This window comes from Pogoniulus pusillus, chromosome 28 (assembly GCF_015220805.1).
Source record: "Pogoniulus pusillus isolate bPogPus1 chromosome 28, bPogPus1.pri, whole genome shotgun sequence".
Classification (NCBI taxonomy): Eukaryota; Metazoa; Chordata; class Aves; order Piciformes; family Lybiidae; genus Pogoniulus; species Pogoniulus pusillus.
The window spans coordinates 8,180,767-8,194,807 of NC_087291.1; positions in this window are offsets into that span (position 1 = coordinate 8,180,767).

A 14,041-nucleotide genomic window follows, 5' to 3' on the forward strand; every position below is an offset into this window, starting at 1 on the left:
AGGTGAAACGTTTTGTGTTCAAGTTTGTAATCACTGTTCCTTGTCTTATTACTGCACGCCACTAAAAAGAGGTTGGCCCCATCCACTTGACACCCACCCCTCAAATATTTTTAGACATTGATCACATCCACTTTCAGTCTTCTCAGTCCCCCTCTCAGACTGCTCAAGTTCCCTAATCAACCTCGTGGCTCTCTGCTGGACTCTTGTCTAGCAGATCTCTCTCTCTCTTGAACTGGGGAGCCCAAAACTGAGCACAATACTCCAGATGTGGTCTCACCAGGGCAGAGTAGAGGGGGAGAAGAACCTCCCTGGACTTGCTGGACACACTTTTTCTTGCTGCTGAGGCTATTCTTATGTGCCGAAATGGTTTTAAAAGGAACGAAAAGTGCCTTGGGAAATACCCACTAATGAGCGTGGAAGGTTAAGAGTTCATTTTACCTCACAATAAAGAGCAATAATGGTTTCCAAAGAGATCAAGTGATTTTTACTGCTCTGTGTACTGATAAAGAATCACTAAGGAATCTGAGCAACTTCTCTTGTTTCAACAAGAAAACATCATTTTAATACTATTAGATATACTTCCTCTCTAAATACTGAGAAGTCTAGAACCTTTTATTTTCTTAGTCTTTTTATGTTAACTGTGGGCTGGTTTTCCCCATAAGACGTTAAAATACAGACCAAGTTCTAGGATAAAAATTCTAAAAGAGAATAATAACTATTAATTTGTCTTCAGTACCCCAAACCTTTCACCTGATAAAAGCCCTTAAGCAAAACACCTTGGAGACAGCTAGAAATCATAGATCATAGAATCCTAGAATAAACCAGGTGGGAAAAGACCTCCAAGATCATCTGGTCCAACCTAGCACCCAGCCCTATCCAGTCAATTGGACCATGTCACCAAGAGCCTCATCCAGTCTCTTCTTGAACACCTCCAGGGATGGTGACTCCATCACCTTCCTGAGCAGCCCGTTCCAATGGCAAATCACTCTCTCTGTGAAGAAGATTCATAGAATGCTTTGTTTTGGAAGGGTCCTTAAAGATCACCTAGATCCAACTCCACTGCCATGGGCAGGGACACCTTCCACTTGCTCAAGGCCTCTTCCAGCCTGACCTTGAACACCTTCAGGGAGGGAGCATCCACAGCCTCCCTGGGCAACCTGCTCCAGTGTTTCACCACCCTCACTGCAAGTGTGCAGATAAACTGCAGGACAAGAGCACTTCTCCTTCCCTTGGCTGCCGTAGCTGTATTGATTCGCAGTACAACAGACTACAGAGAGTTGCAGGGATACCACATGAGGTGTCTACCTCAGCCTTTCCCGTAAGAAACTTGCCAGGTCTGTTAATGCTGGTTCAGCACGGCTGGCAGCAGAGAGCCAGTGTCAGCGCAGAGGGCATTTGGCCTGTGGAGATGGCTTTTGTGGTAGGGTGGTAAAAGCACTAAGGCCAGACAGCTTTTATTTTGTTTGCTATTACTGTCATATGCTCTGTTTTCTGAGAAAACAGAAGATTAACAGGGGGAAAGACCAAAGCAATAGAAAAAAAGGATTCATATGCTGGGGAAAGGGACAGAAATAAGAGGTAGGAGGCAGTTTTAGAAAACTGGCATAGCCAATTTAGTTCAGTTGCCAGTTGAGAATTTGCATAAAGGAAATTCCTGTGCATTTTCTGTAAAGTTCTTATGCTATTTTTGTCCTTTTTTCACACCAGCAGCATTTTGTCCTGTTATGATATCCGAGAATGCATTTGCACCCAGTCTTCTTGTGAGCCTTTCTTGAGGTGCAGCTGTAGTACTGGTATGAGTGATGGGGGCTGCTGCTGGCATTGGTTAACATGCTGCTCTGAGGAGACTTTGCAAGAGCTTGCCTCTCAACGCTATGATAAACTGGTTGCACTTCAGGGAGTTAGTGAATCTACATAAAGTGCTTTTTTTCCATGTTTTAGCTAAAAAAGAAAGGAGGAGAACTTGTTCCACAACGGCTCTCTCTTAATAAATTATTAGTTTACTATCTTAATGTAAGTTTGACTTATTTCAGGTTAGGTCTGCCACTGCTATGGCTGTCCATTTTACTCAGAAGGGCAAACTTAAGTGTGCGTCCATCTCTATTAGCATTTTGTTTCATATGAGGAATGTATTTCTGGAAGCAAGACTGTGGTTGCTTTCCCTTCCTGCTTTTCAGTTCATTTTGTGGAGCAGCCGCAGAAGACAGTGAGGAAACATTTCACTTGAAATATAACCAAAAGCTGCACTCCAACCAGTGATGGAGCCAGCCTGGAATAAACCATCTAGAGCATAAAGAGAATTCAGCAGATCAGGCCCAGGAGAGCTCTCCTCATTTCATCTCACTGCTTACTACCACAGATGTAGTTTGAATCACGGAGTGATTAGAATGCTGGCTTCTGATATTGCACGTTTATAATCACAGTATCACAGTGTCACAGTATTATCAGGGTTGGAAGAGACCTCACAGATCATCAAGTCCAACCCTTTACCACAGAGCTCAAGGCTAGACCATGGCACCAAGTGCCACGTCCAATCCTGCCTTGAACAGCTCCAGGGACGGCGACTCCACCACCTCCCTGGGCAGCCCATTCCAGTGTCCAATGACTCTCTCAGGGAAGAACTTTCTCCTCACCTCCAGCCTAAATCTCCCCTGGCGCAGCCTGAGGCTGTGTCCTCTTGTTCTGGCGCTGGCCACCTGAGAGAAGAGAACAACCTCCTCCTGGCCACAACCACCCCTCAGGTAGTTGCAGACAGCAATAAGGTCACCCCTGAGCCTCCTCTTCTCCAGGCTAAACAATCCCAGCTCCCTCAGCCTCTCCTCGTAGGGCTGTGCTCAAGGCCTCTCACCAGCCTCGTCGCCCTTCTCTGGACACGCTCAAGCATCTCAGTGTCCCTCCTAAACTGGGGGGCCCAGAACTGAACACAGTACTCAAGGTGTGGTCTAAGCAGTGCAGAGTACAGGGGCAGAATGACCTCCCTGCTCCTGCTGACCACACCATTCCCGATGCAAGCCAGGATGCCATTGGCTCTCCTGGCCACTTGGGCACTCAACTGTTTCACTTGACCGGAGTAAAGATTTGCATCCAAAAAATACTACAGGACTATCTGGATCCTGACTGCTTGATCACATTAGGAAAAGTTTCAGACATAAAAGAACGTTCTTAAATTTGCAAGATATGCTTATTCAAATCAGAGTGCTGCAGTTAGTGAAAAATACACATGGCCTATTATAAAAACAAAATAGGAAGACTTCTGTAATTTTCTTTTTGTAGCTAAAGAGGGAAGGAAATCATGGAACCTTGGGCTGCAGTGGGATTCTTAGGCACTGACCTTAGGCAGCAGCAATAAATACTGATGGGAGTTGTGTCACATTGCAATTCTAAAAGATGCTCAATGTTTACACCTTGTGGAAGGTATCAGCGTTAAGAGAAGAGTAAGAAGAAAGACAGGAATGCTGCAAATAATTTTCCCTCACTGGTTTGTGTTCTGTAATGGAAAAGAACAATTGTCCTTCAACCATGTCGTGTTTGGCAGGTAGTGATTTCTTTTGTAGCTTCTTTGCAACAAAGCCTTTGCCAATGTCCTGCCAGCAATTTGCACGTCTTTTCCAAGAATGCAGAACAATAAGTGCTCAAAACTATTTAACTACCTGCTAGTAGGACATTCCCTCAAGCAGCCTGGGAGATTGTTCTCATATCTAAAATTGCTGGATGAATGAAACTCGGCTTTGATTTGTTTGTTAATGTGAGCATGGCTAAGGGAGGAGTTCTGGTGAGAACAGGGAAGTTGTTGCTGGGCATTTTAGTGTCGTGAATGTAATGGCTTTAAACTTAATTTTGCGAGTGCTGTGCTCTCATATTCAGTAGCATCTGCTAAGTTTGCAGTCTTGAGGGAGCTTGGCTGAGAAAAACAAAGTCTGCCCAAGCACAATTGGGTCAGAATGTGGGAGGGAGAGGATTATTTGGATTTGTGGGTAATATTAAAGAGGACTGTTTATTTTGTATCCATTTTTTTTTCTCCCTTGTAACTAATTCCCATTTTCTGTATTGTATCTAATCTGAAGACAAGCTACAATAGAAGGCTTTGGGGTTCCTAGTGTGAAGAAGAAGGAAAATATCCACTCAGAAACAGGGCTGTCTTATCTTCACCAGACTCTCTCTTTCATCTACTTGCCCAGGCAGCTTCATGGATCTTTGTTCCCATAACAAAGGGTTGGACTTGATGACCTATGAGGTCTCTTCCAACCTTGGTGATACTGTGATAACATTAACATCTTTTGGTTGCAAGCACCTTGACCTTGATCCAGAAACACACTAAATTAACCTGCAAAGCTGGCACACATCAAGTTGGGCAGTTATCCCATAATGCCTTTTCACACAGTCTCGTTTAGCAGGAAACAAGAAAGATTTAAGCTAAATGCTCTCATGTTGCTTTCCCAGTTCTGAGATTCCCAGACTAACAAAATTCTGATGCTGTTACTCTCCTATGGCCTGGTTACATGCAGGGCTTGTGTTGGTCTGAGTGCCATTTAGGGGTAATCTTTCACCTGCATAAAACAGACTGGTACATTTCCTAGTTCTAATGTGTTCTACTGATTAAAGCTTTCACACATTAATATAACTTACCTTCTTCTTTAGCACAGGCATGAGTTATCTGTATAACCTCCTAATGCCAATTTGGTGAACTCCTTGACAAGGCTTTACTAGACACACTTGTGTAGTTAAACCAGTGCTACTCTCTCCCATACAACCTCTAGTATGTGTCAATGGCTGTCACTTCTAGTGATATCCACGCCTCATTGCCATGAATATATTCCACTAAAACACATGGATAAAATCTCCTGAACCAGCTGGCTTGTTAAACAGCCATTTGGGTTGAGCATCTGTGGTTCAAAATCTCATCTTAACACTGCCTTTTAAGTCAGGTGGATCAGATACCTCCTACTGCCTGGCACAGCTACATTAGACAGGTCTTGTCCTCTGTGTTGCCCATATGTTCTATCCCTTTTGGAAGAGTGTATCTGTTGCCTTACAGCCATCACAGTTAAGAAATGGTGCTTTCTTTTCATTTGAAAGTCTACATGGCATAAACAGTCATGTCCATGTTATATTTGAACTTAGAGTATAAATTATATTGTTTGCACTAGTATTTTTGAAACAGCTTCTTGATTGTCTCATAAACATCTGCAAGGCCATCTATGACCACAGAAACTTATTGTAGGCTGTGAGTAGTGCTGGACTATTCTTATTACTTTGCAGTTGGCAGCCTACATGTGTGCATTGCAGCAACAACTCAGCATCACAGACAGCTTCTGGCTAACTATGACCTCATCAGGAAGCCATGCAGTCTATTGTTCCATTTCCTTCATTTTGTACATTTACAATTGATCTATATAAGGTGGTTACTGTGAAACAGACTGAAGTGTGAAATTCAAAGCTCAGCAGCTAGGGTATTACCAGTTCCTCAAGTAGATGCTCTTAATTTCCATCATAGATGCCTTTGTTTGCTTCTAACATAGTTCACTTCTCCTGTCTGTTAAGCCAGACCACAGAAATGCATACTTATTGCAAAAACAAAGGGAGCTGCTGCAGAACAGATACTCTGCAACTCTTTTCTGTGTAGACAAGTCCTGTGGTGTAGATCATTACTTTGTCTGCCCTTGATGACTTCACGTGAGGCTTATTTGTTGTATTACACAGCCCAAAAGCTAAGGCCAAAGGCTATCTGAAGTGTGTGTTACTAAATTAGACATGCTTTCAGGCATCTGAGTGATTCTTTAGTTTCCGCCTGTGGCTTGATTCTACAAGGTTTGGGCTTAGTTATAAATTGGTTTTAATTGCCTTGTAATCACCAGTGTTGGGTAGTAGTGCTAACTTCTGTGGTGGTAAAAATTTCTTAGGCACATTTTTACAAGACTCATTGTCTGACCTCAAAATGTGTGATGTAACAATCTTCCTGGGGGGGTTTGTAATGCCTCCTGTGTTAGCTCAACTTGTGACACGGGTCTCTACCATGTGCTTGCTGTGATTTCGAATAAGTATTTCTACTCTGCACTGTGCTGCACTGCCTCATTTCCTTTGCACAGATAAACAAGAAAACAAAAGTATTTTTTTGCAGTAATTGGTTTGTTTTCTCTGAGAGTTTTTGTATTTCTCAAATAAAATAGAATATATATATATATATATATATATATATATATATATATATATTTAACATTTTGCCCCTGAGCTTGCTGGTGCAGTTACACTGATTATACTCTGGTTACAGACACTGGAATGGGCTGCCCGGGGAGGCTGGACACTGCAATGGGCTGCCCGGGCAGGTGGTGGAGTCGCCGTCCCTGGAGCTGTTCAAGGCAGGATTGGACGTGGCACTTGGTGCCATGGTCTAGCCTTGAGCTCTGTGGTAAAGGGTTGGACTTGATGATCTGTGAGGTCTCTTCCAACCCTGATGATACTGTGATGTTGTGCAACATCTGGGGAACAACTAGAACTGAGATTTTGAGGGAGTACATAAGCAACTCTCCCTTACCTGTAGCTCTCCCCTGCCCTTTCAGACTATGTTGTCTTTTATATCTGCAAGAACCCAGGCCTTGGTGTACTGGCATCTGCCCAGACCAGTCTCAGCAGTTGCAGAACTCTTGCAAAACACAGGAAAGAGACATGCAAATTTTAAGTGAGAGTCTGCTGAGGTCAAATACAAAAGGTGAAGTTGGTTCCATTTTTGTGATTACTCAAAAGAGACACAAGCAGTGAGCAGGCTGTAGCTGCTGCGATTGAACGGCTCCAGACAGCAACTAGTACAGAGGGTAAGGAGAAACAGGAAGCCTTGAAATGTTTGAACTTCAGTTCTCCACTAACAGTACCTGTTGAGTCTGCAACTCTGTCTTTGAAATCTACTCAGTGCTTATGGTTTTATATAGGTGCTTGAACATGTCCAGAGAAGGGTACCAAGGCTGGTGAGGGGGCAGGAGCACAGCCCTACAACGAGTGGCTGAGGCAGCTGGGATTGATCAGCCTGGAGAAGAGGAGGCTCAGGGCTGAACACACCTTGAGTACTGTGTCCAATTCTTTGCCACTCAATTCAAGAGAGATGTTGAGGTGCTGGAAGGTGTGACCAGAGAAGGGCAACAAAGCTGGTGAGGGGCCTGGAGCACAAATCTATAAGGAGAGGCTGAGGGAGCTGGGGGTGTGCAGCCTGGAGAAGAGGAGGCTCAGGGCAGACCTCATTGCTGTCTACAACTACCTGAAAGGAGGTTGTAGCCAGGCAGGGGTTGATCTCTTCTCCCAGGCACCCAGTGACAGAACAAGGGGACACAGTCTCAAACTGCACCAGGGCAGGTTTGGCCTGGACATTAGGAAGAAATTCTTCACAGCAAGAGTGATTGGCACTGGACTGGGCCCCCTGCGGAGGTGGTGTAATCACCATCCCTGGAGGTGTTTAAAAGGAGGCTGGATGAGGCACTTAGTGCCATGATTTAGTTCATTAGAAGGGTTAATTGATAGGTTGGACTTGATGATCTTAGAGGTCTTTTCCAATTTGTTTTTTTCTGTGATTCCTTGATTCTATATATGTACATTGACCTCTACTAATTCAAGCTCTTGTATTGTCTTAAACTTCAGGTTTTTTCTTTTACAAAGCATTTGATGTCAAATCAAGTTGCCTATTGCCCTGGTTTGAGTTAGAACAGAACTTTGTCTGGTCTGTGATTTTACTTTTCACCTCAGACTCTTTTAAGTAACTGCACTTTCTGAAGTTAATGGCATATTTGCACAGGCAATGTCTGCTTCTAGCAGGGATAATGCTTGATGTTTCCAGTTAATAACAAGGACTGGTATGCAGACCACATTCACTGCTAAATCTTGCATACCTTGTTAGGGGCACTGTAAGTCACATCTGTGGGGAGAAGTGAACAAGACAGGACAGGGGACTCTGAGCAGATAGATTTGCATCACATTCAGTATAAAGCTGAGGGATCACAAGGGTGAAGCTCTCTTCTTTAATGGCTGCTATCTGAGGCAGCCTCTGTCCATTCTGTCTTCAATCCCAATCCATACATTACTGAATCCTGTCCCCATCTGCTCTGGAGTCCAGTCTGGGACTTCCCCAGTGCTTGCCCACCACAGCATCCATGGTGGTGATGATGAAACTGACATCAGGGGTGTTTAGTGCAATATTTGGTTTGTATAGATTCCATTTTATTGCTATTATTTTCATTAAAGCTGTTTCACATTTCTTTTTCAATCCATTCATCTCTCACCCATATTCCCTTTCTCTTCCCCTTTGGGAAAGGAAAGGGGTTAATTGAAAGTGTCTGCCACTCATTTGGACACCTCTTTTTCAAAAGACAGAACTTCTTGTTTTGAGAGTAGTTAATACTCACCATGGGAAAGAGTGAGGGACTGCTGATCAAGCCTGTGCTGGCATAGGAGTTGTGTGTTTCTTGCAATTCTTAGCAAAGTCACTGTGGACAACCAAACATGGGGAACTCAATGTTCTGGTGGGCTGTGAACTGCATCCCATAGGGCAGTCAGAAGAGACAAGACTGCAGCATAGCACCTGGCTGTGAATTCTTTGCAGTTATGCAGGAGATCCCAAATGTCACACCCCTGGGCATCAGTGACTTTCTGAAAGAGGAGGTATAGGCTGCTGCAGACTGCTGTTAAAACACAGCAGGTCCCATTATCCATAAAACTCTTAGAAGGCCCAAGAGGAAGAAGGCATGAGGGTCTCCCTGAAAGACTAAGACACTATTCACACTCAGAGATGTGCACAGAGAGGTCTTGGTGATCGCCCATCGTTTTCTCCTGCTAGGTGCCTGCTCTTCCAGGGCAGATACAGCCACTCCACCTGCTGGGGACTGGCAGCTACAAGACTCCCAGGCTGGAGTGCCATCTACTGAATCACCGCCACCTTTGACGATAGAAGTGTGGTTAGGGTTTCTAAGTTTGCACTTGAACTAAAAGCAGATGAGATATGTCAATTCTCTGTTCACAGTATCACAGTATCACCAAGGTTGGAAGAGACCTCACAGATCATCAAGTCCAACCCTTTACCACAGAGCTCAAGGCCAGACCATGGCACCAAGTGCCACGTCCAATCCTGCCTTGAACAGCCCCAGGGATGGCGACTCCACCACCTCCCTGGGTAGCCCATTCCAGTGTCCAATGACTCTCTCAGTGAAGAACTTTCTCCTCACCTCGAGCCTAAATTTCCCCTGGCAGAGCTTGAGGCTGTGTCCTCTCGTTCTGGCACTGGCCACCTGAGAGAAGAGAGCAACCTCCTCCTGGCCACAACCACCCTTCAGGTAGTTGTAGACAGCAATAAGGTCACCCCTGAGCCTCCTCTTCTCCAGGCTAACCAATCCCAGCTCCTTCAGCCTCTCCTCGTAGGGCTTGTGTACATATGCTTGCAAATATGTGCTGTATATAGATAGCTTCATCCTTAATTTCCAGTTGTCTGAGCTAGTCTGGCAAATTTAACGTGGCAAGGAGGGAAACTCCCAAACCACCTCAGCACCTGTGTGTCTATGACAATTAAAAGAAGCAACAGAATTCCAAAGGGAAGCCCACAAATCCTGCCCCCCCCCCCCTTTTTTTTTTTAAGGGTTACCATATATTATTCTATTAAAGCAAAAGATTTCACAGTATCACAGTATCATCAGGGTTGGAAGAGACCTCACAGATCAGCAAGTCCAACCCTTTACCACAGAGCTCATTTATGTGCCTCCAACCAGGCATTGACACCATAATGACACAGGCATGTCTCAGCTGGAAAGGTGCAGCCTGCACACTTTTCCAGCCAGCTTTTGTAGCAGCAGTGTGCCCAGGTGGCCAAGAAGGCCAACAGCATCCTAACCTGTGTCAGAAACAGTGTGACCAGCAGGACTAAGGAACTGGTTGTCCCCCTGCACTTCACAGTGCTGAGGCCACACCTGAATACTGGCTTCAGTTTTGGTCCTCTCACTACAAGGATGTTGAGGTGCTACAGCAAGCCTAAGGAGGAGCAACAAAATTGGTGAAGGGCATAGAGCCCAAGGATTATGAGCAGTGGCTGAGCAAACTGGAGTTGTTTAGCCTGGAGAAAAGGAGGCTCAGGGGGGACCTCATTGCTCACTACAAATCTCTGAAAGGAGGTCATAGCAATGTGGATCTTTTCCCAGGTAACAAGTGCTAAGGTGAGAGGAAACAGTCTCAAGTTCCACAAAGGCAGGTTTGTGGTAGATACTGGGGGAAAAAAAAATATTCACTGAAAGGGTTGTAAAGTGTTGGAACAGGCTGTCCAGGGAAGCAGTTGAGTCATCATCCTTGGAAATATATAAGGAATACAGATGGGGCACTCAGGGACATAGTTCTGTGGCAGACTTGGCAGTTCTTAGGTTAATGATTGGACTCATAAGAGTCTTTTCCAATCTAAATGATTTTATGGCTCTCTGGCTTTTTTAAAAACATTGCTTCTCTTTATACAGACACAACTTCCTGATTGTTGACCCTGCTTATGAAGTCAGGCAACAAGGCTCAGTGTTTTTGATGAAGATTCAGAAGCAAGATAGACAAAGATTTCAAGTTGAAACTCTATGCAGAGCAATGTACCTGAATAAGAAAACCATTCTGGGTAGGGTAAGTCAGACACAGAGGCCAATGATGCTTCCACTGGGCTAGCAAATCCAAAGGATTTGCACATTCAACCAAAGAAACAAACCAAGACCTGCCATCCAGTGCCATATCCAGAAAGGCTACCTTTGCACCACTGACTGAAAGTATTTGACCACTTACTAAAGCCATTGCCTTGCAAGAAAATCCATCACAAAATGTTATTGCACACTCAAACACCATGCCATTAACACCAGCATCTTTAGACACAAGTAGATGAGCTCCCGCCTGGTAGGTGCCATCTGGAGCCTTGAGAATTGTACCCAATTCTCCAGCCACATTAATAAATCCCACAGCACTTCACGAGGAAGAAAAGCACCATTTATGCTAGCATGGGGGTGGACCAACTGGAGGCTTTTTCTCTGGGACAAGTGCTCCAATTTTCCTTGGTATAATTTTTTCTTTTAACCTTAAACCATCTATCATTTGTTAGACATTAGAGCTCAAGAGTGTGTTGATAGGATACTCTGAATTTGAGAGATGGGAGTTTTCCATTTAAACTTCTAAAGGACCCAATGTTACCCAGGCTGACAACTGAGATTGTCCCAACAGGAAGGAGCAGGAGCAAAACTCAAAAGCTCTTGCAGGTCTTTTCAGGTCTTGAGATCAAAGTACTATCCAACACCTCAGCTGCTTCACACCTTCTCAAGTCTTGCAACAGCTGAAGGCTGGGAAAACAAGAAGCACCATCAGGCAGAAACTACCCATAAACAGTATATATGTGAGACCAGTACACCCACAAGCTGTTTGTGCTTATTTGCTCTGCAGATGGAAACACAGCTTCATAAGCCTGCAGGGAAAAACAGCGACTGTTTGACTCTGCAGTGTTTTGGTCCAGGAACCAACCATCCCAATTTCCATGGTACTGCACTTCAGCCTGTAAGGCACAGTAAGACTTTTTGGGTTTGGGGAAGGCACCTCAAAAACAAAACTGGGAACGTGTGGCTTGGCTACTAGCCCACGTTTAGAGGCCTCTGTCAGTAAACGTGCTTTAATATAAGTAGCTAAATTCAATAGTTGAAAAAATGGTGTCAGTTTGAGAAGAAATTCAACAGAGAGGCAGCACCAATAGTAATGAGAACACTGAGGATGTTGGGAGAAAGCGCACAGAACAGGAAAAAACCTTTTATGGTGCAAGAGCTCAAAATGAGATGAGTAACAACTTTCAGATATAGAAAAAAAATGGTAAAACTTTACTTCTAGTTATATTTGACTCAAGGTTTGCTGCCAGGACTTCAGAAACATGCTACAATCTATTGTTAAGAAACTGCCAAGCAGATTTTAAAGAGAACTAAAGCATAAATCTAGAACTAACATGAACAACGCAGAAAGTGTTTTGTGATAAAATTCACTTGCAATGTACATAGCTTCTTTCCCCCCCAGGTACTAATACTACTTGTCTTATTCCATTCAATAGCAATTACTTTGTAATTGATTTGCAATTAATTCAATACTAACAAATAAATCAAGAGTTTTATTATTTCCTAGCAAAGAAGTAAGAACCAGGCTGTGAGAGGATGATGTAATAACTAATTCTGATTTGAATGCTGCATAACCTAGCATTACTTGGTTGTGCTTAACTCAAACATAATTTCATCCAACTGGAGCAGCAGTGGAGCAAGCACAAGAGCCAAGTTGTGTTGTTTCTGTTTCTGGACACAAGCATCAACACAAGAATGATCATGAAATGACAACCTGAAACCTATTTGTCTTGGTAGAAGGATGGATATGACCAGGAATCACTGCACAACTCACTAACTACAGAATATATCTCGTTTGTTTAACTTTTTGCATATGTATGCAGCACATTCAGCATAACCTTACATAACTTCTACCTTTAAAGTGTTGCATTTCATTGCTACCAAAATGCAGTTTAACAAAGCAGAGGAGGAAAAAGAAAAAAAACAATCACCACTAAGCATCTCTGATGTAAAGAGAACCAGAAATCTAAATAATTGTCTATCAAGCTGTAAAATCAGTTAAATGTGAATACAGTGCCCTTCTATGCAGTCAGAAGAACCCCATATAACGGAAAAAGCTGTATCTAGTCTTAAATCTGTACTTTAAGGGTTACAGATTGAGAATCATTCCTTAAAAACAAACAAACAAAAAAAAAAACCCCAAAACCAAATCAAAGCCTGTGTCTACCACTTAAAATAACCAATCATTTACATCAATTGGTTTACCTGTACCATTTCAAAGCAGCGATTCCGTGTAAGCTTTATATCAACATTTGCAACAAAGTATAGAAACTGTAGTTTCAGACAGTAAAACCCAAACTGTACAAATGATGGTTTTAAGACTCTTTCAAAAAGCACTCCATAAAAAGCAGGTAGGAGAACACAATCAGCTTTGGAATTTTCATTTAGCTGAGTTCCCAAGCTACTAGGCAAAACAAAAAGCAAGGACTTCAGGATCCTTACCTATATAAATATTCCTATTACAGGCCCCACTGAATTGAGCCACGAACTCTGTAGACTTAACATATGACAAAGTTGAGGTAACTTGTCTAAGGAACAGGCAAGAAAAGCTAGCTAAACTCTGAAATTATCATTACTTGGTGCAGCTGAGGCCCTGCACTAACCAGCATATAATTTTTTTCCTAATCAGTGACTTCAAATTAAGAAATATTGACAGGCCAAAACAGTTACACATAAAAAGGTAATTTGGCCTCAGTTGCTGCTGCAGCATTGAACTGTAGAGTGTTCCACAATGACAAGGTTTGATTTGGAAACCATGAGAGGACAAATAATTAAAGATCTGTGAAGAAACAGTATCAAAAGAGCATTAAAGGCAGACTGAATCCCTTCAACACACCAGACAAAGGTTTCCAGGAACACTCATCTTTTTTAACCTCCTAAGAACACAACTGGGTGAGCCTGTCTCATTTAAGACACTAGCATATCACAGGATACATTTTTTTAGCTGAAGCTTGAAATTAAAGGAGTTCTGAAACAAGCTTGTCCACTGACACATGGATAAGCACAGCTTAAGGCAAACACCACCAAGGTACTTAAAACACAGAAAGTGTGTTAGATGAAAGTAAGTGGAATGACAAATGGTAACTGGAGGAAGAATGGAAAAAAGGCAACCTTTCTCCTCCTGAGTTCCCCACCCCTTACCTCTGCCCATCTGAAGGCATTCCCCAAGCAGCTGATTACAAGATCTTTTGGTTAAAGTATATAACTTAATATATTCATTAACATGTTTCACTGTAAAGATAGAGCAATAGAAGTAGTAATTCCATGATAATCACTGCTAGTTGCACTGTAGCCTTGTATTAATATCTGAAATGAAAGCAAAGGCTGATACTGTCCACATGTCAAGTATTTCCTTGTACCTCTGCAGAGGCAACTTGGCCTTGTGACTGCCACACCTAGGCAGTATG